The sequence below is a fragment of the Corvus cornix genome, chromosome 2, assembly GCF_000738735.6.
Source record: "Corvus cornix cornix isolate S_Up_H32 chromosome 2, ASM73873v5, whole genome shotgun sequence".
Lineage (NCBI taxonomy): Eukaryota > Metazoa > Chordata > Aves > Passeriformes > Corvidae > Corvus > Corvus cornix.
In genome coordinates, this window is record NC_046333.1 from 51,016,985 (window position 1) to 51,042,245 (window position 25,261).

Here is a 25,261-nt window from a genome sequence, read left to right on the forward strand (position 1 = left end):
TCTCATCTAAGAGCTGTACAGAATGATGCTCAAATATGTTTGAACATTATCTTGCTTACTGTTTTTACATTAAAAGTATATATTTTATAGCTCATAGTCAGAATGGGGGCTTTTTTTTCTGAAACACTCAATCTGTTTAGCATCTATACAATGGCATACTCTGAACCCAAGTTTATATTTCTTTTTAAGTCACACAATATGTATTTGTTTTCTGTGACCTCCTTTTCCTAGCTCTGATGCTTCTCATTCTGAAAGAATTATAGTAGGATAAGATCTGAACTCAAGCCTGATCTATGGATCCCTAGGTACTGTACCCTACCAGCAGGTCTAGAGATACTGGACTTTTAGCAAAAGATGATATTCTAGGCCCTGAAGATGAAGCTAGTTTATCAGTGGTCTTTCTGCATATTTTCAGCAGTTGGCAATTATAATTTGTAAAAAGCTCGGCTAATAACATGAGTTTCAGATCAGATTTCATGTCACAATAAATCATATGCCATTAATAACATCTGCTAGCAGACTCACCTTGAAATTCATCTATATTTTAAGGAACCTGATATTTCTAACATTATCTTTAGGAAATTAATTACAAAAATATATAGTCGCAGTCCCTATGTACTTTGGTACTGTGATATTGAAAGAACTTGAAAAAGAGCAATGATTCTCTAGGTATTTAAAAATTATTCAGAAAGGTTATGCTTTTCTAAAAAACAGTATAAAGACTCGAGCAAAGTATAATAGAAACTGGTATTTTAAAATGTGTTTTCTTTTGTGTAGTGAGAAAAAAATGTGGATTTCTATTTCTGTTCAATAGAATTTTCCAGATGATGTTAGTTCACAAATCTTTTCGCTACCACTTATTTGTGTGTAGAAATAAGTCCATAATATGTTGCAGCAGCGTTTTCCTGGAATGTATGAAAAGAAACCCCTTCTTTAGTTGTCTGCTAAGCTCCAAAAGTTAATTCAACAGAATGTAGAATTTTCTATGCAATCTAAATTATTTAGGCTCAGCAAGTCCAACTCAAGTCTGATTCATAGTGGGCTCTGTAGTTAACAGCACCTGCTCCTTTGAAAACCCTACATTACTCATTTGAAAATCCTACACTGTCATATGGGCATATCTCTTGTGATTTAAAAAAAGTGATTCTTTTTTGCTTTTATGTTAGTTTCCTCTTGCCTAATTTTCCAACATTTTAACTTTCACAGTTATCATTCAGAGCAGGTCGTTGCACTAAGGTTCTACTCTGAAAAATGAACATACAAAAATTTTCCTTACTGAAGAGAAACTTTAAGTTTGTATTGTGTGCAGAGGTCTTTTGGAATCCACAGGTATTTGCTTCAGTGAAGTAAGTTAGTTAAGTTTGGAGTTAGAGAATCTTTTACATTAAATCCTGGTAATGATCCTCAAATTCCTGAGGACATTCCTTGCCACTCTGATCCCAAGGTTCATGTGTAAATAGAGCATACTAATAGGAAAACACATCCTGACACATTCTACTTGTGTGGAAGCAAAATCTTCTTGCACTTGTTTATCTTCTCAAAATGAAGGTGAGAGAATATTGCAAGACTTAGAATGGCTTTTTTAAATGACTGTTAGCCAATGTTGTGGCATTCTTTGGAACTAGGTCACTAATTCTCGGGAACTGTGACATATTTTGAATTTCTGCGGTGTTCACAGATTTTGGACATAAACACTTAGTATTACTGACTTATTAAAAATAAAAAGAAATAAATTTAGGTGTAGCTTTCTAAATTGTCTAGAGATAGTTGGACATATAAGTCTTTGGAGAATTTAAGTATGTGTAAATATTCATGCACTAAAAATCCACATTATCAATTGTTTCCTTTGCAATGAAGCACCTGGTTATTTGAGTTTCTTAAGAAATTAAAATCACGTTCCTTTGTCAAAAGGGTCTTCTGTGTTCAGAAGCTTAATTTTCAATTAAAAAATACTTTATACATGCCTTAGTATCTTGAAAATGTTATACTTGTAAGCTGTGATATGGAATGGCCCCATATAGTTTTCCAAATAAGGCTCAGCATAAATGTCTACCAGTGATTTTAAAAAATGCATTCCTTGTTCCTAATCCCAAGTCTGGAAGAGAAGAATTCTGGTGATGGTTAAATAGTAGAGAATGGAAGTGAGAACACAGCAGTAGCATCCTGAGCTCTGTCAAAATAATGAATATTAATATGCCATTTTAATTATATCTTTTGATCATTAGCACACATTATCAGAAACCAGGATTGACATTGCATTAAGATTTAAATGTGTTCGTCAACCCCAAAATCTCAGCTGTCACATTACCCACTCTACAGGTCTGAAGTGCTCACAACCCTGTGTTTGGGAAATCAGTTTCCTTCCCAGCATCTCCTGCTTAAGAGTAGGGTCAAATTTTCCGATGTAAGCGTGGAAGGGCTGAGTTAGTGCCAGTGGGGATAAAACTTGCAAAAGGCAGTATTTCAAGTGAAAGTATCATTAAACTAGGACATTCTGTTGAAATAATGATTCAGTTAGTCCAAAATGCCCTACAGGGAGATCTGTGTAAACATCACAGGCTCGATGCTGGGAATAACAGATGTATGAGTTATGTGACTGGAATATACACAAGGAAACAAAGAATATGTTCAACAAAAAAATAATTCAAGTTGATGTTAGCTTTTCTAAAACCATATTCAGTTCAATTAGGCATACTAATTTGACTCTTTGGCATCCTATAGCATAAAAGATATTTCTTAGTCTCAGTAAACTAAAGTAGAATTTATAAATTCCATTTACAGTCTTAAGTACGTTGTCTTTGAAGTTTCCAAACATCACTCTATTTCCATCTTTTACGAAGAAAACCAAAAGCAGAAAAAGTTCCTAATAGTTTGATTTATGTCATATTCCTGACCATATATTTTTGAGACTCCCTCTCAACCTGTTTAATTATGCTTTTATTTTGTGCTGATATCTATGCATTTAATCTCTAAGAAAGTTTTTAAGTAATAGAAATTACTGATTTACCTTGTTCAAGTGTTCTCCAGGAGAATAAGGAAGGGCCACAGTAAGAAAAGGTAGGAGAAATGGCAGATAAATTAGCAAGTTATTTTGTGTGTCCTGAGTACTGCACTATACAGTGTTATAGCATCATATCTTGGCTAACATCCAAAAAAAGGAAAAAAATCCTGTTATGCATACCCTGTTACTGTATTCAAAAGCTGTATTGTAAGGGATGTCTAGTCCTGCCTGACAGCAAAGAGGCCAGAACACAGTTATTCCACTTGAATACTGGAGTTGAAGATAAGTTCAAATTTTGTGACTGAAAGTTAAAAAAATCAGTTTAAGAGCAAAATTAGTTGTGATGGGGTGAATTAAATGGTCTATTCTTATATGTGCTTGCCTTTGTTTTAAATTTGACTTATTTCCTCTTCGAATCTAACAGTCAAAATGTTTCATTTTGAAAAGAAAAAAACTGTTTTGGTATTTTCATTATTCTTCCAGTTTTTCAGTATGGGTGATGGAGTCTCTTGGATTGAATCACAACCCCACATTTTCAGTGAAGATACTAAGCATCAACACAAAATTCCTAACTTTAATTGCAGGCCTTTCAGCTTCTCCTTCAACTTCTCCTCTCTTCCTAGTTTTGACTGATAGGAAAATGCTTAAAAAGAAGACACTGGCCTCACAGAGAGACCAGATTGCAGACATCTGTTACCTGTCCCACTGATCCCACAGGTTCCTTTTCAGAAAAGGATAAGGCTGCAGGGAACAGTACCTCTGAACTCAGGCAGCATTGCTGCAACTGTAGTCATCAGAAGAAGCAAAGCAAGGTGAAAATATTTGTGATAGAGTGCAAAATATTCTCCCACAGGCAAGAGATGTCTTGTAGTTAGACTACTACTCTGCCTAGCTCTTGGTTATAATGTTTATAGAGAGAAAGAAATAAAAAAACAACTAGCGTGTTCTTTTGTCAGACTTCAAACATGTAGTAGCCCACCTTTAGAGATAATGCCCGAAGCACATAAGGTGTGCTTGAGTTGGGACAAAGGAAGATAGTTGGAGCACAAATCTGGTTTAGCCTATATCTGCTGTCTAGAGAGCAAAATCACAGTAGTTTGCATCTGCAGTATCTGCACCTCTCTCTGATATAAGATTTCATGTTTTCCAGAAAGTGTTAATGGGCTAAGGCCCTCTGTTTGAGAGACTTCTTACTCTCCTAAACATTATTCTATAGCAGCTGTCTGGGAGGCTGGTGTGGTTGGGGAACCTTGGGTTCAGACTCATGAGGACTAGAGGCAGTGTGCTGTATAAAATTTATGTTAAGCAGGAATCCTTAAGTCCTGGGCATCCCCTGGGATTTCAAAATACATCTCTGAAAGCAGTGTGCTGTATCAGACCATAAGCAGAGCAGTGACTTTATGTTTGTATTCTTGGGGTCTGCAGCTATTGAGTTCATTAACGCAGGACTAAACTGGGAACAGATTTTGTACTGTTAGAGTGGTAAGGGCTACTCATTCATTGGGCACTTCCATTGGGGAGGATCACCATTCTGCACTTTTAAAGACAAATGACTAACATATATACTCGTACTATTGACAAGATATGGGAATGTTGTCTTTTTTTTCTTTTAAGAAAGTTATATGTTTATAAGATATGTAGTGATACCCAGTTTTTAAAGAAATAGTTTCTTTAGAAATTGTCAAGTAAAGTGTATTTGGGTTAATGTCAAAGGGTTAAAATCATTGCATTTCCAGGAGACAGAACTGTTTATGGTGCAGAATCATACAAAGGGATTGGCCCAGCATGCATTGTGGAAGTAACAAACTGTTGATTTACAAAATGTCTATCCATATGCTACAGCCCAAGGTCAATAGAATCTAATTTTCTTCAACTGGCGTCAGGCTGGTTAAGAAATTTATTGCAGATGATGTTTTGTTACTCAAAGCAGGTCACTAAGCCTTTTCTATGTATTGAAGTGCCTAGTGAATGTTTTACACATTCCTTAATTAATTAAAACTACTGCCTTTTATTACAATACGTTAAAGGCAAATGTAACTCCACAGGAATTAAATCTTGGTCTCTTCCACAGTATAGTCCCACCATTTGAAATAACAGTGAATAACACAATGACAGAAAAAGTTTTCTTACTTCTTTAATTTGTAGTAAATTCAGATGTGAGAGGAGTCTATAGTAGATATGAAAAACACTGTAACAAAACTGCTAAACTACAGCTTGCTATTTGTTCCGTGTTGATGAAGTGTGGTCAAGCATTTCTATACAAATCAATAAGGTTATTTTCTTTGTATTTTCATGAACACACTAAATAGAGCACTTTGTAATAAAATTGGGTTTTATCAAATTCTGCTTTTTTTTTTTGAGAGGGATTATAATCAGAATTAATGAACACTAACGTGGATTTGCAGCTTCAAGCTTCATTTTGAATGAATTAATTTTCAAATCTCAGAAGCAAATGGCAAATCTTTATGTAAGTTTGATGTGGCTATAATTCATGTTTACAACAGATGCTGGGGTTTATAAACAGTTAAGCAGCAGCCCTTTCTAATATATGTCACAAACCCAACAAAACCTTCTTTCAAAATCCAGTCCATATTGCTAAGTGGCCACAATGCACCTATATATAATATGATTGACAATATCCGATCCATTAAAAGCAACAAAATTAATTGTTAAGGGATAATTTTTACGCTTCCTATTTAATAAACATAAATGCAATACTCTTTAGTATAAAGAAATTAAAATTTAATCAGAACAATGAAAACCTTTTTTCTGAACTGTGGGTGCTTTATGGGGCTTTTTTTTTAGTCCTTTAATTCCGGTAATTAAACCCCTACTACAGTGCACATAGATAATGAGGAGAACCCAAATACTCCTTTAGTACAGCAAAGACTGACACAATATACAGCATGTGCTTTTACTTGCCTTCTCCTTTAACTCACAAGAAATTGGGTCTTAGGTTTGCTTCCGATCCTGAATTTTGTGATTAATATACTCCAGATTCCAACTCTACACTCTGAAATTGCGAATTGGTTTGCATCATATTAGACAAACTTATGTAATTGGGAAGAAAATTTTTAAGAATTTAGCCAGTCCTCCTAACCCTTAGTACTACTGTTCAGAATTCACTTTTAATAGATTACCTGAAAAGTAATGCTTTCAGCCAATATGTCAGTTCCTGATTAAGTAGACAAAATTCTTATCTTGTTAATTATATAACTGAAGCGATTTTAAGTACTTAATATATCAAATGAAGAACCTGTGTCAACATCTCCATAATTTCAGATAACATTTTCCATTTGCCTCATTATCCCGTTTGAAAGTAGTTTGCCTGGCTCATGTCTGTGTGTTTTCATGTAAGTATTTTGACTGTTTTCTGATCCGATTCCAAGTTCCTTATTTTTATTGCAATAGATTGCATAGCCCTTTCTAAGAAATGTGCAAAGCTAGAGGTATTTCCAAACTTGTAGTATGAAGTAAAGAATAATTTGTGTATCTTAGAAAATAAGATCAATCAATCAGATCTCTCTCAGTTAACATTCTTATTCTCTTCCAATTTATATCTTCATTTTATTAACATAGGATTTATTTTTCCAAAGAAAATATTTTGAAAATATTTGTTTTTAATATCACAGAGCAATTCACATAGCGCATTTTTATGAAAATTGAGTGATAGATGCAGCTGCACAACAGTACCTTTGTTATAACTGCATTGTCCTAACGTTGCCTCCAGAATAATTTTGGAGTTTGGTTTTACTTGTAAAATAATACAGACTACTGCTTCTTTTTATTTCACCTGATAAGGACACAAGTATATAATCAAAACTGAGAAGTATTTGTCTTAGTATTGAAAATGTCTTTAGCATTGATATAACCAAATTTATATTTTCATTCTTTCATATTTGGTTTTTCTTTTTATATATTTTTTTATTTTCTGTTATGTAATGATAGCCAAAATATTTTTTTCAGTGGCTTTGTGTGTGTGTGTGTGTGTGTGTGTGTTTGTGAAACAAATTTTAAATACATTTTTAGAGAAAAGCACAAAACAAAAAACATCACCAGAAAAATGTATTGGCTGACTTGGTGATTTAAAGGGAATGGCTGTTGCTTATTCTGATATGTGACACTACTGCTATTGAAGCCATGTTTATCTAAGATAGAAAATTTGTTTAGAGTTATATTGTCCATCTTTCCCTCATGATACTTCATAGTCTGCCTAACAGAAGTTCTGATGTGTTTTGGGAATACTATTTTGGTCATTTATGCCTTTGAGACTAAGTCATATAATTTCTTACATTCTTGCCATTCCTAAGACAGGCTTACTCATTTTAGGATATTTCTGTGTGCTGTCATGGCACTGAAGGAATTCCTCTCTGGCTTCTCTTACAATTCTATTGCTGAATGATTGGCAACTATTGATCTACATCTGCTTATGAAGTAGAAGATTAATGGATAGTCATTTTCTCTCACCATTGTGTAGGGCATTAGGATCCTGCTCTCACCTTTTCCTTTTGTCACACAGAGAAATTGTGGGAATTAAAAAAAAATTGCCAGATTGCTCAAATAAAAGTAGTTCATGTTCAATTAGCCTTCTCTTTGCCCTTCAGGAAATACACACTGTATATGTATTATTTGTCTCGAGTGCTCTCTAATGTTCAGCTCTGGTTTGGGTAAAAGGGTTCAGATCAACGAGGCATGTGGCAGATTGTTGGCTAAGGGGTCAGTATACTCCTGGCTCCTTCCAGCTCAAAATATCCAGGAGTACTTTATGGGGAAACTACCAAGACAGGATACAAGATGGGCAAAGAAACATGCGGAGAACAGTGTAATTTTGGTATTGATTCTCAGAATTTTAAAGATCAGGAGTTACAGAATTCTGAATTCCTTACTGATCAGAAATTGGGAGAATGAGCTTGATGTTTCTGTAATGTTTGAAAGCCATGGCATAAAATGGATCACAACAGGAAAAGGAGAAAAATCATTGGACATAAAAACTGTTATCTAGTAGTTACTTGGAATTTATTAAGCTTGGAAAGTTTTCAGTTCTATCCAGTTTCAATCCCTGTAAGTCAACTTAGTTATGGCAAGAATTAATACTGTTCCTTAGGTTAATAAATTAATATTAATTTTAAAAATAATATTGAACTTAGGTTATTTTTTTTCTTCTGATGAGCTAAAATTCAGGACCAGAGTATCACTTGAATCCACATGTCATAGGTAGATGTATTAAAAGCTACCTAGGATTTTAATTTAATAGTCAGAGGAAGAAGTTGTTTATTTTGCCTTTTTTTTTTTTTTTTTTTTTTTTTGTTCAAATTAGACTTAGGGAACAACTGCAAGTAATATGGTTTCCCGATTCTTGAGAACCTTTCAGTTACACTGTTTTTAATAAAGATTTGTCCATATGAGGGACAGCAAGGTCTGTTAACCTTTCTTGCAGCATGCTATTTCTGAGCCAATTATGAAGATGTCTAAAGGCATTGAATGCTCTTTGGAACAGTAACTTGTGATTTGGGAGTATAATGGCCAACTGGAGAACTTTCTCTGTGGTTAGTGTATCTGTGCTCACAATATATAAAAAACAAGGGCAGCATTGATTTTTTTTTATGAGCTAAAATACTTCTTGGATTTTTTCTTTTAGTTGTGGTGATATATTAATAACTATAGTAACAGCAGAAATAGCAGAAGCTTCTTAAGTGATTTGGAGTTTGATAGTAAAGCCTTGAAGGCTGTGTTAAGTTGTCAATCTAGGGTTTTTATCAAGATTTTGTTGATGTTCAAAGAAAGAAAAAAGTGTTAATCAAAGAAATATGTTCTTCTTGCTGATACGAGGCAGCTGACTATTCACACTGAATGAAATCTTCAATATGTTTAGCTGCTTTGATTTCATAGAGAATTGTAGTGTAAATCTGCAGTGAAAGTGATTTGGGAACATACATTTAATTGACAAATTGTTGTGGGCTTTTCTAATTAAACCTGAGTCGATTGACCTAACTAAGTATGGCTTATCCAAAGAAACCTTGCAGAAGGAAAGCTGCACAGCAGCCAGGACACTGCAGCCATGGGGCTGTTTCTACACTGGCATCATAGTGAGGGCAGTCAGCCAGGAAGAGGGAGTTTGGGGTTCAAGTTGCCCTTCTGACAAGAAATAATCAGATACACTCTTTTACTTGGAAAGTGTTTTAGTCACTAAACAACAAAATAGGAGCAGGACTACAATGCAAATTCAAATGTCATCGTTCACAACTACAGCAGAAACACAGAAAACAAGTAAACAGGTGGGAATTTTACTCTGTCATGAGGTTGCCAGGTGAAGAGGCAGTTTTGTATTATTTAAAGTCTGGTGAAATACTAAGTTTTTGCTATATTGCTTAAATTATTAACAATATTTATCCACTACTTTAGCCACACGAGCAAAATAAGTATCATGAAACCTGGATGCTTCTGCTGCAAAGGCGATGGTTTATGTGCCGTGTGCGAGTATCTGCATGCCAGAACGAGAGATTCCTAGCTGCTTTTGTTAAATCTAGAATAGGATAGCAGCAGCAGGAGACAATAAGCCATGAACTGCCAACCCTTTTTATGACAAAGGGCATGAAGACCTGTGGTGCTAGCCAGGTGAACAAAGATTGGGAGTCACAGCAGGAGACAAATATTCAGGAGGAAGAGATTTGCATATGTTTGGACTGGGAGGTTATAAAAGCCCAGGGGTCCTTTGTTGGGGGTCCCTCCTCAGAGGAACCAGCTTGACTTGCCTCTCTGTTACTGCAGTATGAATAAATTGCATTATAGAATGAGACATCTGAGACTCTGCTGTGGGAAACCTAGAGCTGAACTGGTGGGGAAGCCTGGTCTAACCACGTGTGAGTGGGGTGTGGAGTAAAGCAGGCACCTGTCAGCTCACTGGAGCTGCTGTCTCTGAAGGGACTTTGGTCCCAGCAGTGGCAATATCTGGTGTTGGAAATGCGACTGCCAGAGAGTCTCATGAATGGTCAGACTGAGTGGTTTCCGTAACAACCTACAATGCCCAATGACACTAAAATTTAGAATGAGGGAATATAGGCATGGTGCAGAGCAGTCCCTGTCAGAGAGACAGATTAGACACAGCAAACACTGCCAAAGACAGAACTGCTTAGAGGTGCAGAAGCAAGATGCCCATCAGGGCTACCCTGAACCTTCACTGATTCTGACAGTTTCTCAAAATGATTCAGGGACAGTCACAGCTGACCTGTGTAATGAACTACTTCTGAGCTGGATGGCACTGCAAGGTCTGCATGAAGCACAAGACCATGTGTTCTTCTGAGGTTTAGGGTAGATTTAAAGTACTAAAGGACAAGGCAATACCACTATGGCTGTTTTGCTTGTACTTTGAGGGCCATCTGAGTTGGCACCAGCTCTGCCGTCCTGGAAGCATGTTCCATTACAAAATGGAGATGTGGCAGAAGTATTGGATAAAATGTGTGCACTGGTTGAGTACACTGAATCACAAGCCAGTGTTCCCTAGTCTCCTATATTATACCAGCTTCTTAGTCCTTACAAAATGTATTTTAGCTGTCTCAAGTGAAGGAAGTCTTTGAGATTAAATTTTAATTTACAAATTTATTCTTGCTATAAGGCACACTCATCTTTTCCTTCCTCTGGCATCTTAGGACTTCTCTTGCTTCTCTTTCTGACTTGACTCCTTTTTTCCTTACCTTTCTTGACTTAACTTTGTTCCTTCACCTTATAAAATAATCAAGGATACAGATTTCAACAATACTATACTCTTGGTTAAGAAGGATTTCAATTTTTATTATAAAGCTAAATTAAGAGCTTCTTAATGCTCATGGTTTAGTATTTTAATAAAAAGGGAAAGGGAGAAGCTGGCAGAGAAAGAGGAAAGGACTTTTCAGCCATGTCTGACACTTGAAGTCCTAAGTGTTGCTTTGTTTTGTCTATTTATTAATTTTGTCGGAGTCCTGTATTGTATATTGTCTATCTTCTTCTTTTATTCTCTGTGAAATAACGTGGTGTAAAGCTGCATGTGCTGTACACTTCTACCTGAATACTCTTTGACAATGTAAAGTTAAGTAATAAAACCATAAGTATGTCCATTTAATGCAGTGAACTGGTAGCACACTAAAACCTGTAGCTTGGAAAAGGATATATTCAGTTTCTGTGCCAAGATTTTGATGCACAGTGAGAAATCTGTGGGAGCTTCTGGAGGTGCAATCCCTTTTGAAAGCATATGGAAATAAAAGCCCAATGCATGCTAAAAAAATGGAAAAGTGACATTAAGATTTAGAGAAGTGATTTTCCTCATGAAAGTCTGTAAAGAAGCATGAAGCAAAGTATCAATGCCACTGCAGACTAAGTAGCTGCTGTCTATTTTTTCTAGAATTAATTACTTTTATGGGGTTTTTTTTTGAAAGCACTCTGACATACCTAACTGTGAATATTATCTTATTTTGTTGTCCAAGAATTTAGATTTGGGAATAAGCACAGACCTGTTGCCTGGCAATGTCAGACAGTGTATCACTGAAGTCCTGATCTGTCTGAGCTTTTATATTTTTCACCTTTTGTCACAAGACATGCTTTTGCTCTTTACAGTTGTAAGTCAAAAAATGCAGAGATGGAGTTTACTATAAAACAATGACTTCATGGCTTGTTTCATTAACTCAGGTACTGTCTTGTACATTAAAATTAAGTAACGTCCAATATTTCAGACTGTCTTATTTTACAGACTATTGGTAATGTCCATGTATAATATCACAGAATATTGAACAATTTTTATGGCTGGATATATCTTACCCACAAGCCACAGGAGGTGAACTCTTAACGGTATCAGATAATACTTAAGGAAAATCAGTATCTTTATAGATCTTAACCTTATGAAATTCTATATCGCCCATGAGAGCAAAGTATCCTGCTTTCTGGATGAAGGAAAAAATATGTAGTTAGTAAAGCTTCCTCAGAGATAGTGCTGAGCAGGAAATAGTTTCCCTGATGTGAAAAAATCAGAACCTGCCCTCATGACAGAAAGGGAACTTTGCCTCTCTTGCAGTTGCTGCTACGCTGAGAGCTGAAGTGCTTGCTTGAAATGAGACAGTCCCAGCTGCAAACCCCTGATTAAGACTCACCTTCTCCCTCTGTGCTGCTTAAGTAAAGTACAAGTTGTCTTGTGACAGACAGCTTGGGGTTTTGTTTCTTTGTTTGTTAAGTGGTGAATGTTCATTTAAAAGAAACAGAGCACCTGAACAGTATAGGCTCATCCAAGGGGCTTGGATGATGGCTATGCTGTCCTGCTACCAGGATGACAACTTCAGCAGGTAACAATGAAAACTGTGGCTAGAATTGCAAAGGTAAGAGCAGTTGCCTGAGATTTGGATATTAACATATGCCTTTAATGCAAATACGGTATACACAAACTGTGTTTCCTAAATCCCAGGTGATGACTCACCAGAGATAGTTAATAAAGGGTAGCTAAGCATGCTTTTATATGTAGCTTTAAGCTGATATTCCATCTGTTAGCTAACAACTCTTTCTAGATGAAAATTCTATTAAAATTGGCTTCATTATGTGTAGGGTTGTTTTTTTTTTTTTTATTTCACTGCATAATACAGCCTAATCAAAGATAGCTAAAAATAATCCAGGTTACCTCTACATGGAAGTCATAACATGTATCCTGAGAGGGGAAAAAACCTAAAGGTAACAACTTGCACCATATTTTTTTACCGCAGTGACCAGTGAAAGAAAGTCTTTAGTTACTGGTGAGCCCAATAGGATTTCTTCATTACAGGGCAGATAACACGACCCTGTATTGGTTTAAAAGATGGATTCCTGTATGTATTTACAAGCTGTGACATTCTGCATTTCCTTTACAAAAAGTCTTTGAAAATATGGAGGTCAAATTTCAGTCTTAGGTAGAATGATATTTTAAATAATTATGTATTAAGTATTTCTGTCAAGATTTCTACTTTTTGTGGCATAGGTCCGCCTAAAGACTTGTTCCAGGGGCGTCCTTGACAGCACTTCAGATTATGTTTGGCTTGGTTTTGTCTTCTAGGTTGCAATATAGAATATTAATTGTCAGTTTTACATAAGAAGAGCTACACATAGAGAGATGTTAGTTTTGTCCCACGGCTCATGATTGAGATCAAAAAGAGAAAAAATAAATTACCTTATCTACTTTGGGTTTAACATACACTTTCTACATTGGAAACTAGTGAAAATAGTTTAAATGTTTGCTAAGTTATACCTCACCTTAATAAAAAATGCACATAGAACATACTTGTTTCTTACCGTTTTAGAAACAGTTGATATCCTCATTTGTACTTCATAATCCACCACAGTGAAGGCTTAATAGACCATTAAAGAAACGGTGGGAAGTTAATTTTAATATGTAATGGTGTGAGGGGTTTTATTTTTTCCTTAATACAATGAAGCCTCTAACAATTTTATTTGCAAAGAAGATGATTATTTAATAAAGTGACAAACTGTCCCACTGATAGGATACATTAATTTTCTTCTAAAGCTGTTCCTTGTACTCCATAAGAAGGTGATAATTAGGTTTGCAGATTAGAATAACATAATCAGACCACTTGTGTGGATGCTTGTTAAAATATATTTTCCTCTTCATATAAGCCTCATAATAATTAAAAACTGTTTAAAAAGAGAACCATTCTTTTTCAGTATGGACTTTTTAAATGAGTCCTAATAATATATCAAGTTATTCTTAAGCTAATTCAACTTTTTAAAAGGTTAATATTTGAAAAAGAGTATGGGAAGTGATTAACTGGTGAGTTTAAGTATTAGCATTAGGTTTTGCAGGAACACCTACAGTATAAAACAGCTCTCATTCATATCCTGATTTAATTTCTTCCACTGTCACTCCTGATTGTTCCATTTAATCTTTCTTAAGTCACATAAAATTATCTTGTATGTGTAAATTAACAATCATTTTCTAATTTCACTGCAAACTTTAAGCACTGTCAGAGAAAAAAAAATATATATACTGGCAGTGATTAATTCTCTATTTTAAGCAAAACTAAATGCAGTTACTATTGAGGTAGAGTGCACACAGAGTGATTTTTTTGGTGACTCTAGACTCCAATAAAGACAATGGAGAAATAGCAATGAATGTAAAATGAGTGGTTCACATCTAAACAATCAGGTCTTGTGTCTATCACATTGAATCAGTGCAATATCCACTGACCTTACATTTTAAAACATTGAAGCCAATTTCCTTTGCTTAGGATCCGTGTAGTATTCAGTTCTTCTTAAAACTAACTTCCTGGCCTAACCCAAGGAGGAAAGTGTACAGCCTGAGATCATTTAAAGTGTCTTTAAATGTTCCAATTTTATCACTTTTAATAAGATTGAGATTTTTTTTTCTATAGCTCAATGAAGTTTTATTCTAGGGAAGAGGGGAAAGTATATTGTCTGATATTTTGTTTTTGTTTGCATCAGCCTTGAAATTAATCTTACGCTAAAGAATAAAAACTGTTTTCTTAGTATTCTATCAGTGTGTTCAAACTTTCAAGGTCTGAGATGTTCCATTACAGCAGTTATGATCAGTGTGTTGATAAAGGAAGGCTGATTTAAACATTAAAAACCCAGCATGTTCTGGCTAGAAATCACTTCAATTTCAAATAACTGAATGCAGGAAAAAAGTGTTACATTAACAAGGATTCTCTGAGTTATTAAATATTGCAATCATCTAATTTGTACATACATTCCAGTAAGCCTTACTTTGCGTGCACAGTTCCATATGTATATTTGATATACTGGCCTAATCAGCTTCAGGTTGTTGTGGGGACATGTTTTATGGACAAGTAAAAAGTAATCAGGTTTGTTTTATTACCATTATGAAAGAAGTAAAAGAATATTTTTTGTAGTGTGCTAAATATACATGCAGAAAAGGACAAATACTCAGTCATTTACAAAATGGGATGCAATACTGACTGATTTAACAGCAGTAGATTAATATTATACACTCAGTCATGAAGGTATTTATAAAATATATTTTTAATATTGTTAAGATTTTTTTTATCATCGTTGGATATTAACAAATCTTTCTTATTGTGTAAAGGAAATCATACGACAAAGATTAACCAGTGCTCTTACCCAGAAATTTATCAATAATGGCTCTGTAAGCCTATAGGCCAACAATTTAGAAACAATCGACAATACTTCTCCCTTCCTAATTAGATGATTCACAACAATCATGATGGTAAATAGCTACTTTGAATGACATTTTACATAACAACTCTAGATATTTTTGGTTGAACAAGACATGCTCATAGTGCATCCAGAAAAAAATGTAATTTTTCAAAATTTCTCAGAACTACACAAGTCTTCAAGGTAGCAGTCATTAGGTACAAGTCCTTTGTTTTACATTGTGGGCAAGGGTGATGCAAGAGGAGTGTTCTGAGGATATGTTTTCATCCTTGGTTTCCAGAATCCAGGGTTTGATGAGGTGCATGGCAAGCTTTTCTCTTGGGACTTTTGACTTTTATAGGTAAAAAGCAAACAGCATAGAGACAGCAGGATTATCATGTCCAATCCTGTCCAATGGATTCTCAACACAAGGCCACCCATAAAATACCACAACTGAGATACTATTGCAGAGGCATGATGGTCTCTCATCAACTTGCAGGCTGAAAGCCTTTCTATATATGGCAAATTTTTCACAGTGTAAAAGGAGGACCTATAGGTGCAAGTAAGTGTAGAAATCCTGTTACAACTCTGTGTACTGGCCTTCCTTACATAGGAAATATTGCCATGTTGAAAGTAGATGGTTTATAGAGATCCAGCTTCAACTCCAAATTAAAAGAGGAAATGCTTACAGGTCCCTGATGTCCTGCCTCATCTCTAGTTTTAGTGTTAAGAGGCCTGGCTTTGTCTTTAAAATAATAGTTTGTGCTTTAACACGCTAGAAAGTTTTGCAAAATTAAGGAAGAGAATTTAAATTTCAGTTATATTTACATCGTTAGCTCTATGTGTGTTTATAGTTGCTCTCTCACAGTCCATTAATATATAAGAGCTCAGATGAAGTCTTCAAGGCTAGTGAAACAGATATACAAAGGTTTTCCAGGGACTCTAGGACCAAATTGATGCCCTCTGGAATTCAGCCCAAGGCGCATTGACTGTCAAAGGACACGTCATCCTTTTTATGTATGCTAGAAACATATACAAGAGCGGAAAATGTGATGTAATTGAGAAAAAATTTTTTGAAGTAGAAATATGTAGTGAGCTTTGTCCCTTAGCCCCTTTGCAAGAAACTTACTAATCTTACTAATTATTGCAGTGTTTATTGATTACATTACTAACCCAAGTCTTCATCTTGCCACAGGGGGCAAGTAGATTGGGCTCTCCTAAATGGAAAAATATTGAACATTAGCAAAGTTATTGTGGAACATTAAATGTTAAAAATGTCTTCGAGAGTAATAAAGGTTAGAAAGTTTAGCAGGTCATCACACTCTTTTTCTTATTACTCAGATCTTTAAAGCATTCAAGTGTTAACCTTTTGAAAAGGAAGGGGAACAAAAGGAGAGGACAGATGATTGGGAGATCCTTAATTATCTGTTTCTTTAAAGAAGAGGTAGTCAGGTCCAACCTCATTCAGCTGCCATCACTTGCATAAAGCTGCTGGAGAGGGCTCCTGTGAATACCCAATTGCATGGCTCTAATTTGAGATAAAATAATGCATCTAACTATACTGTTATCAATAATTGATAGGCACTTATGAGTGTAATTCATTGAAATCTCACCTCTGGCCCAACCTCTGCCACTCCAGGAAGAAAAAGACAGCAGTTTTCTTTCTGGTTCTATCCAAATCATTGTGTGAGCTTTATAGGGGATTTAAGCAGTAAATTGTACACAATAAACATGTAGAAGAAGCCTGGCATGATGTAGAGCCTTTTAATAACAGTGTCTGCATTTTTTTGTTTCCTTTTACCCCTCTTTAAGAATATATATAAAAAATAATACCCCTTCCTTTGGTTCCCTGCTAAGAGTAAGCTTTTCTTTGAATGTCAACCATTTTCTAGAAGTTTTAAAAATTGAAAAGCTTTGCCCTTTTGACCTACTAATACATCTCAGTCACAGTTCACTGTGAAGCTGTGACAACATACACCGTGATAACAAGGCAGGCTGTTACATCCCCATTTTTTGTAATATTAACTATATCAGCATTACTGGGACACAGTTCATCAGGCTTGGAATAATGTAATTAATATATGAGATTCCACATAATTAAACTAGCCACCTGTGAATATATCCAAAGGGATCTTTCAATGCTGTTAATCTGGATATTTCATTCCAGTTTTGTGTATAACAGATTATTTAATCTGCATATTATTGGATGAGTGCCTACAATATTATTTCTAGTTTAAGCAAGCCTCCTCTCTCATTTGCAGAAGCCAACAAATGAGGTGATATAACAGTATTACCCCCTATACGACATTCTTCTCCTACCTCAGTTCTGTAGAGACTAGAGACCCAAAAAGGAGTGTAAGTGCTGTGGTTCTCTTACACAGAGGCATATGTATGAGCAAGACCTGAGAAGGGATCATACACACTATGTGATGTTTGCTCTTTTCATGAGTGCATGAAGCTCAGGGGGAACAAGATTGTGGATACTGGGTTAGCTGGCTGCAGTCACTAATCAGAAATCCTTTAGAGTTGCGTAGGTTAAAAAGCCACTTGAATGAACTGTTTATTCTATTTTCTAGTATTTTAAAGTTATATGATCTAAAATTTGAATTTTGCTGATGAAAAATCAGTTTACCTTGATGTAGTATGTCCTAATTTGAAAGAAGAAAAAAAAAAAAAATTACATTAAGCGCATTTCCACTGAAACAAAGGAAGCCTTTGTGTACTCACTTGCAAATAAAACTCTCTTAGAAAAAAATGCAACAAATATAGATTTGGCCACTGATTTAAGTAAAAGGGTACAAAATCACCTGTGAGTAAACTCAAGGCAAGGGCTATGCAATACATTGTTAAACTTTCTGTTGAACAGCCACCGCTTGATCAACTGTTGACTAGGACACTTTATCTGTTGCTACCCATAGAATAAGGGAAAGGGTTCTGTCTCTATCACATCTTATTTGTTCAGGTCTTGTTTTCAGGAATCCCCTGACAGCCAGAAATAATTTATTTTTATATTTATTTCAATGAAAATCCATTATATATTCAATTTTTAAAATTGTATTATGGTAAGAAGATTTGAACATTTTATTTTTTTTCTTTCCCTAGTCAATTCTAAATACTGAAGGTAATTATTACAACTCTGTGTGTGAATTTCATTTGATTCAGCAGAAATAACCTTGATAAAATGCTCACTTTTGCAAAGGTGCCCTTTCAAGATGCAAATTAACACAATTACGTTAGTTGAAAACATATTTTGGAGGTATGCAATCAAAATAATAAACTAGTTAAGTAAAGCTTGCATGTGCAATCACATTTGGTAAATAAAAAAATATTTCTTAATAAGAAACTTGACAAGTTTTGCTTAGTGCAGTTTTTAATTCAGGTTATACATAGTTTCAGTTTTATGCCATTGTAAAAGTGAGTGCTTCCTTGGTTTTCATGGAAGTAAGAGATAAACAGACAGCAGTTCCAGAAATGGTGTAAACTACATGTCTGGAGAAGAAAAACATAATATCAGATCTTTCTCTTCACTCACACTCCCCAAAATAATTATGTGGGACAGCACTCAGCAAAAAGCTGATGCACTGGCTCAACTTCATCCTTCACAATCCCCAGTCTGAAATGCTGAGTAAATGTTTCTTAGAGAGGGGTTGAAAGTACATATTTACTGCAGTTAACCCCACAGCAGTTCATCTTCAAATGATGCTGAAGCAGGCAAAGACTCTTCTTAGTGGCTCCCAGGCAGTCACAGGGGCAAGAACATTTCTTTAGATTTGCCCACTGTGCAGTAGTGATGCCATGAGTCTGCTTTATATATGGGTGTCAATCTGTTCCTTTATGCCTTGCAGAGAGTCATAAATTAATTTGAAAATATAATGAAAATATTATGAATTAAATATGTCATTAATTTCTCAGCAAAAATTTTAAGCTGTACTAGAAGAGCCATGTAAATACAGTGAATATTCTGTTGTAGGACCTACTTTGAGGGGTAATTTTTTTTCTTCTTTTATTTTTTCTTCTTTTTAGTATGGTACTTTGTGACTTGAGTTTTGAGTGGTTTTTTGTGGTTTTTTTAAGTACTCTTATTGACCATCTTACCCCATGGACTTTAAATGGCAATTTAGAATATGTGCTATTTTGGCGTCAGAAGAATCTGTCATTTGGGTTGCCCTACTTTCCTAATAACATTATTAACAGAATTTATTACTGATTTGGCTACAAAAAGCTAATTCCTTGTAAACATAGAGTAGGAATCCTAAAGAAACCAGTGAAGCTGCAGTGTGAGCTTTGATAATGAAAGTGACAGGAGACAGTTGACCATATTGACTCAGAATGAATGTGTATCTTGTACCTTTGACAGAGAAAGTGAGTTGACTACATTATAGTATAACAAAAACTTTTGTTTTTATGGAAATTGTGTCTGAGTAAGAAATGTGGGATTTCCTGTCTCACTAACCTATGTTGGTTAGGGATCTGCTTTGTTTGATTATCCCAGATATACACATTCTCATTAAGTATCCATCCAGAGGTTTATTGTGGATAGAAGAGTCAAATCTATTAGCTTTCAATTTCTTTTCACTCTAATAACAAAAACATATTTTTAATAAAATAGACAGAAGGAATAACCTGAGGGAGTAGTTCAAACCCTCCTGACTTAGATTTGCCAATCCACAGAATGACGTAGCATTTAAACAAAAGGATGGAAGACGTAGATGAAGAGCTGTTAAACATTATAGTCTAGTTGCATCTTCCAGTACATAAAGTAGAGGTAAAAATCTAGAGGGGAAGTTTTGCCCTGTATTTTTCTTGTCTGTCAAGATAGGAACTGAAGTAAACATCTGGGTGGGACACCAAATTGAATTTTTTGCTGTCAAAGATGATGGTGCAATAAAATTACTCAAAAATGTCCATGGGTTGTCAGATCCCCAGAACTCTTACATAATTGTCTACCTGCTACCAGAAATTAATGATAAATAATGAGACACCCAAAATCATACTGTGTAATGGAAAGAATAGAGATGTGATCACAGACTCCAGCAGCCCTACATACCTGCAATATGAGGAATTAAAAAAAAAAAACAAACCAACAAAAAACTAAGGATAAAAAATTCAAACCCTTCCAAGTGAACCCAGAAGGCAGACCCTGGTCTAAGGTGGTAAGAAGATGTAGAGCAAAGTTTCCCACATTAGCAACTGACTTGATTATGTGAACAAGAGTGGCACTTCAGGTAACTTAGTGGTATCTGGAGTGCTGGCAAATATCTGATTTAAATATTTGTTTATTTATTTATGGCCAATCCTTAGTTACAAAAGAGAGGGAAGAAGCAACTCTTCATCTGAGAAGGGTTACATATGTATCAAGAAGACAAAACAATTTTCATAAAAGAGGAAACCTCTTTGTTATAAACATACCTTAAATATACCATGCATATATCACAGATTATTTTGTTTAAAAATTAACTTTTTTAATTTTTAAAGTTGTCAAATCAAGGTTCCATCTATCCTGTTACTTTGAATTTATGCAGACGTTTCAAACATGGTAGAAGTGGAGTTTTCTTGAAGAAATTTGAAGGAGTATTTCATTGAAGTTTTTTATTTTGTTAAGTGAACACACACTCAAAACTGAAGGCAGTGGAATACTTCTCATGATAAGAGAAAGGCAACATGTTTTAATTAAATTAAAAAGAATCATAACTGAATTTAATTTAATTTCTTAAAATATTGTCAGTTTCAATTTTCTAGAATCCAGACTAGCCTAATGATAGACTATTACCTGTGGGTTTTGAATTTGTAGAATATTTTGCCATGTATTTTATGTTGTGCTATTAACTTGCCTGAAAGAGATGGCTTTTCATATTTGATCACGTGTTCATAAACCAGCTTCTTTCATGCTGTTTCAATATCCAAGTTTCCTTTCCCATGCTCTGGTGCTGCTTACAGCACCTACCTACCACAACTGAAAACCTAAATGCTTGTACTTTGGCCCGTCTTTTTGCCTGTGTTTTAGGTAATGCCTACTTACATGAAATTTGATTGAATTCCACGTTTACCCATTAAAGACACACAGAACTGTTTGTGAAATTGATTTGATATATGGGTTGCTATTAAAAAAAACCCAAAAAACAAAAGAGAAAATTATTAAGATGTTTTGATGTATGTTTCTGACACTTCCCCTGTTACAGTCAATCAACACTATTGATTTTGATGGAATAATGCTCTCTTACAGCCAGTGAAGATCTTATTTTCCAGTAATGAATTTGTAACTATTTTGACCCTCAGATGGAGCATAGCCTCTTTTCCAGTAGTACAGGAATAAATTCTTTTATTTTCCAAGATATATCGGCCATAGCCTTTACAAACAGGCAAATGTCAAGATGCTGCAAAATATAACATTTGTAAATAATACATCTGATGTACATTTCCTCATCCCTTGGGCAGACATATATTGTATTCCATTTCTGAAAAGTAACTTATAGTTCTGTTTTATTAATGATTGCACATCCATACATGAGCATAATACTAACTGTTCCATGAGCAGCCAGACTAATGAAGACTGATTTCCTACAGATGTATGTCCTGTGACCCTTAGTGTCCTTGCTGTGACAATCCCATTTTCACATATGGTCTTAGTTCCACATGCTGCTCTGTGCTCTGTGTTTCCGATTAACCAATCAGTATTTGCTGATTTCTGGGCTTTGTTACAAATGGAAAAAGTGCCAGACACTTTCTTTAAACTGCAATTATCTTGTTTGTGTACAGGGCATGTATCAATGAAAGAAGTAGTTAATTCTTTAAGGGCTCATCAACTATTTGGTGTTTGGCAATTTTGACTCTTCTTCCTTGTCCCCACTCCTCAGTATAAATCATTTGTAGCCTTATACAGTCAGATTCAAATAAAATTTTGAATTTGATTGATCCACAGTATTGCATCCAATTTAGACATATTGTATGTGATAAAACTGTAAGGTCTTAGAGTAATTGACTCTTGAACATAATGGGTTATAATGCTGTCATTAAATGACTGATTGGTTGTTCTATGCTATTGCAAAGAAATCCTGTGGAAGAGAACGTCTGGAAAGTGCAGATGTTCATCCATCGCAACTGGGGGTAGATTTGTTTCTTTTGATGTGTAATTGCAACTGATAATTGTATAGAAAAAAAATCAGGATGTTAATGTTTCAGATCTCTTTCTCTTAACGTGCATGAGGTCTATCCTAATGTTGTTTTGTCTCTGACTCCTAACAGTATCCCTTTCACTGAGCTACATTGTAATGCATGCCCACACAGAAGTGACCATTTTCAGTATTTCTTAATTTTATTGCCCATGCTCCCCATTATCTCACCTACTAAAATTCTGCTGGTTCTTCTTTCCTCTCAGCCCCAGCCTAGGACACAGTATTCATCTTACTGTTTGTTTTCCTTCCAAGAAATTGGCATCTAAAAGTGCCCTCAGGATAATCTTAGGATGGAGAGAGCACAATGCAGGTTATTTCCCAAGCCCCTACAAGAAATTTTTGGTGTTAGACCATTTAAGTTGATCTATAAATTTTTTTAGATTTTAATAAGTCATTGGAAGGAATAAACTCCATCAGTGAATCATTTGCCTTATGCAGGTCATAAATGATTAACAAAAAACGTGGTCGAGCAACATTTTCCTCTTTTTAAAATTTTGTTCATTATCTTGTTAAGCCCTCATTTGTGCCTGTCCCTGTAGTCCTGCATGTCTGTATAGATGTACATCAGTGTGTGAACTGGGTGTTCCTTGGAGTGCTTGCTTGGTACCAAGCATACCCGTGGAACCTCTCACACGAGCACGTAAGCGTGTCTCTATAGTGTGCATTTAACTTGAAGTACTTTTCAGAATGTGAGTGAGGGCACTTAAAACTTTTATAAAATAAGTAGATCCATGGGTACATTAAATAGGAAATAACATTGCCTGAAAGAGAAGGAAGAAATAATCCTAACATCCTATGATATAAAATAGAATTTTGTCAATTTGATTTGGTTTAGTTCTAATTTAATTTACTAACTGTTTTATAAGACACTATCTTACGACATAACTCTTTTCCTCCTAAATATATTTAATGTCCTGACTGAAAGATTTCAGTGATTTCCTAAGTTATTCCTTATTTCCTTTGACATTTGTCATCATAAGGAATTTGTCTTCTTTTATCCTTTAATCAAAAGAGGGTGCCCCAGATCATCAACTACTTTGATAAAACCAAACTGAATAAATTGTGTGGCTGCTCTGAAAAATTTGTTTCAGTGATATTATTTTATGCTGTATATGTGACCTATAGAAATGCATATCAATTATATATATTTATATATATATGTAAGATTATTAGTACATGCACCAATGTAGTGAGAGAACTTGAAATTCTATTACTTACTTTGAAGATTTAAATATTCCCTGCTTTCAGGAGAGTTCTGATGACAATGATAGCAATTATCAAAAAAGTTTGTTTGAGTTGCATTTCATGTAATCTATTCTGTAATATTTTGTTCTCCTCATTGTATGTATATTCCTTTATATAACGTTTTCTTTTAATACAGTTGAGTAGACAGCTGTGGATAGGATTTGTTTATCAAACTAAGAGTTCTGTTAGTTTTGCAGTAACCCCTGTTCTCCTCCTTTCCTGCACCATGGTATGTTTTGAATCACCTCTCAAATTTTCAAGAGAGCAGCACCAAAATTGGGTAGATTCCATTTTGAGAAACCTTATACAAGAAAACCCAAATTATGAATAATAGTAATTTAACAGAATAGACACATCAGACACTGTACATCAGGGTTGTACAATAGTTAAGCTATGATTGTTTTCTATGTGAAGTTTCACAGTTGTGATTAGACCTAATCAATCTGTTTTAAGCAGCCATAATAATTTCAGATTCCTGTTATAGAGGCATTTTACAGCGTATCCAAAAAAATCCTATAGAAAAAGGCTTCTTCAAAATTGTAAGAAGTTTTTGCATTTGTAGAGAATGAATTAGGCCCATTTTCTTTGCTGTTGACAAAGTACATTCCTTTTAATCTAGTCATTATAGGGAAAGTCAGCAAAGCAATGGAGGAAATACAAAGAGATTATAGGAAATGACTGTTTAAAATACATCTGCAAATGAGTAATGCTGGGCTTGTGTTGTAATGCCCCATCAATTTTCCTTTTATTGTATGCACCAGATATGCTACACTGTGCATTTGTGTGTCTTTTAAGTCTTTTTAAGTCTTAAAGGTGCTCCTCTGTTACCAAACATCTCAGTATTATATAGCTAGAATTCAAGATGTATTTTGAACTTAATTTAATAGGCAAAATACCAGCTTTATAGGGCTATATATATTTACTTCATCGCTGTTTAGAGCCCAAGCTCATTGTTTACTGTGGTGAAAATATGTCCTGCTAATTCCTTCAAATTCTACCAAATTAAGGATTTAGTTAAGAATTAATAATGATGTAATATGTAGAAATAGTTGCTTAATTTTTGATATATTAGATATTAACGATGCTGCTAACTTTCAGAGTTAGATGATCTCTCAATCTTTTTTTCTATCAGCACTAACGCATTAATGCAATGAGGGGTTAGTATTCCTACAGATGATTTTATGCAATTGTCATTGAAAACACTGACCTATTTTTAACAATGGACTTGTCCTGTTTTGGTTTTTTTACTAAATAAAAAATCAATTAATATAGTTTAAAAATTCTTTGGCTCCTAGACCCATTTAAAAATCAATTTTTAAGCTTTCAGTCATTCATTCTTGCATTTTTATTTAAAACTCAAATATAGATACATATTTTTCGTTATTAAATTTTGTAACCAATTTCATTCCTAACCCAACTTTTAATGACAAGTTTAAATGTAGAACGTATTTTCAAGAGCTAAGAATAAGAATTTATTGATAAAGGAAAGGCAGACTGTAGTGTACCTGGACAAATAATATTATTCTAGGAGTGATAGATCTAGCTGCAGAAACTGTAGGAAATAGAATATAGAGTTCCAGGACAAAATGCTAAATAACTGGTAAGACTGACTACTTTTAAATAAAGAAGCGTTCACTCTGGAGTCCAAAGCTCCTTCTTTTAAAGCTAGAAATAAACATCTGTTAGTTTTTCCATTGTAAAACTTCAT

General features: G+C 34.8%; 1 protein-coding gene across 10 annotated transcripts in view; it reads left to right on the plus strand.

Annotated features, from left to right (window-relative positions):
• Nucleotides 1-25,261, plus strand: part of DGKB (diacylglycerol kinase beta) — a 381,223-nt gene that overhangs the window by 243,854 nt on the left and 112,108 nt on the right. The window lies entirely within an intron of this gene.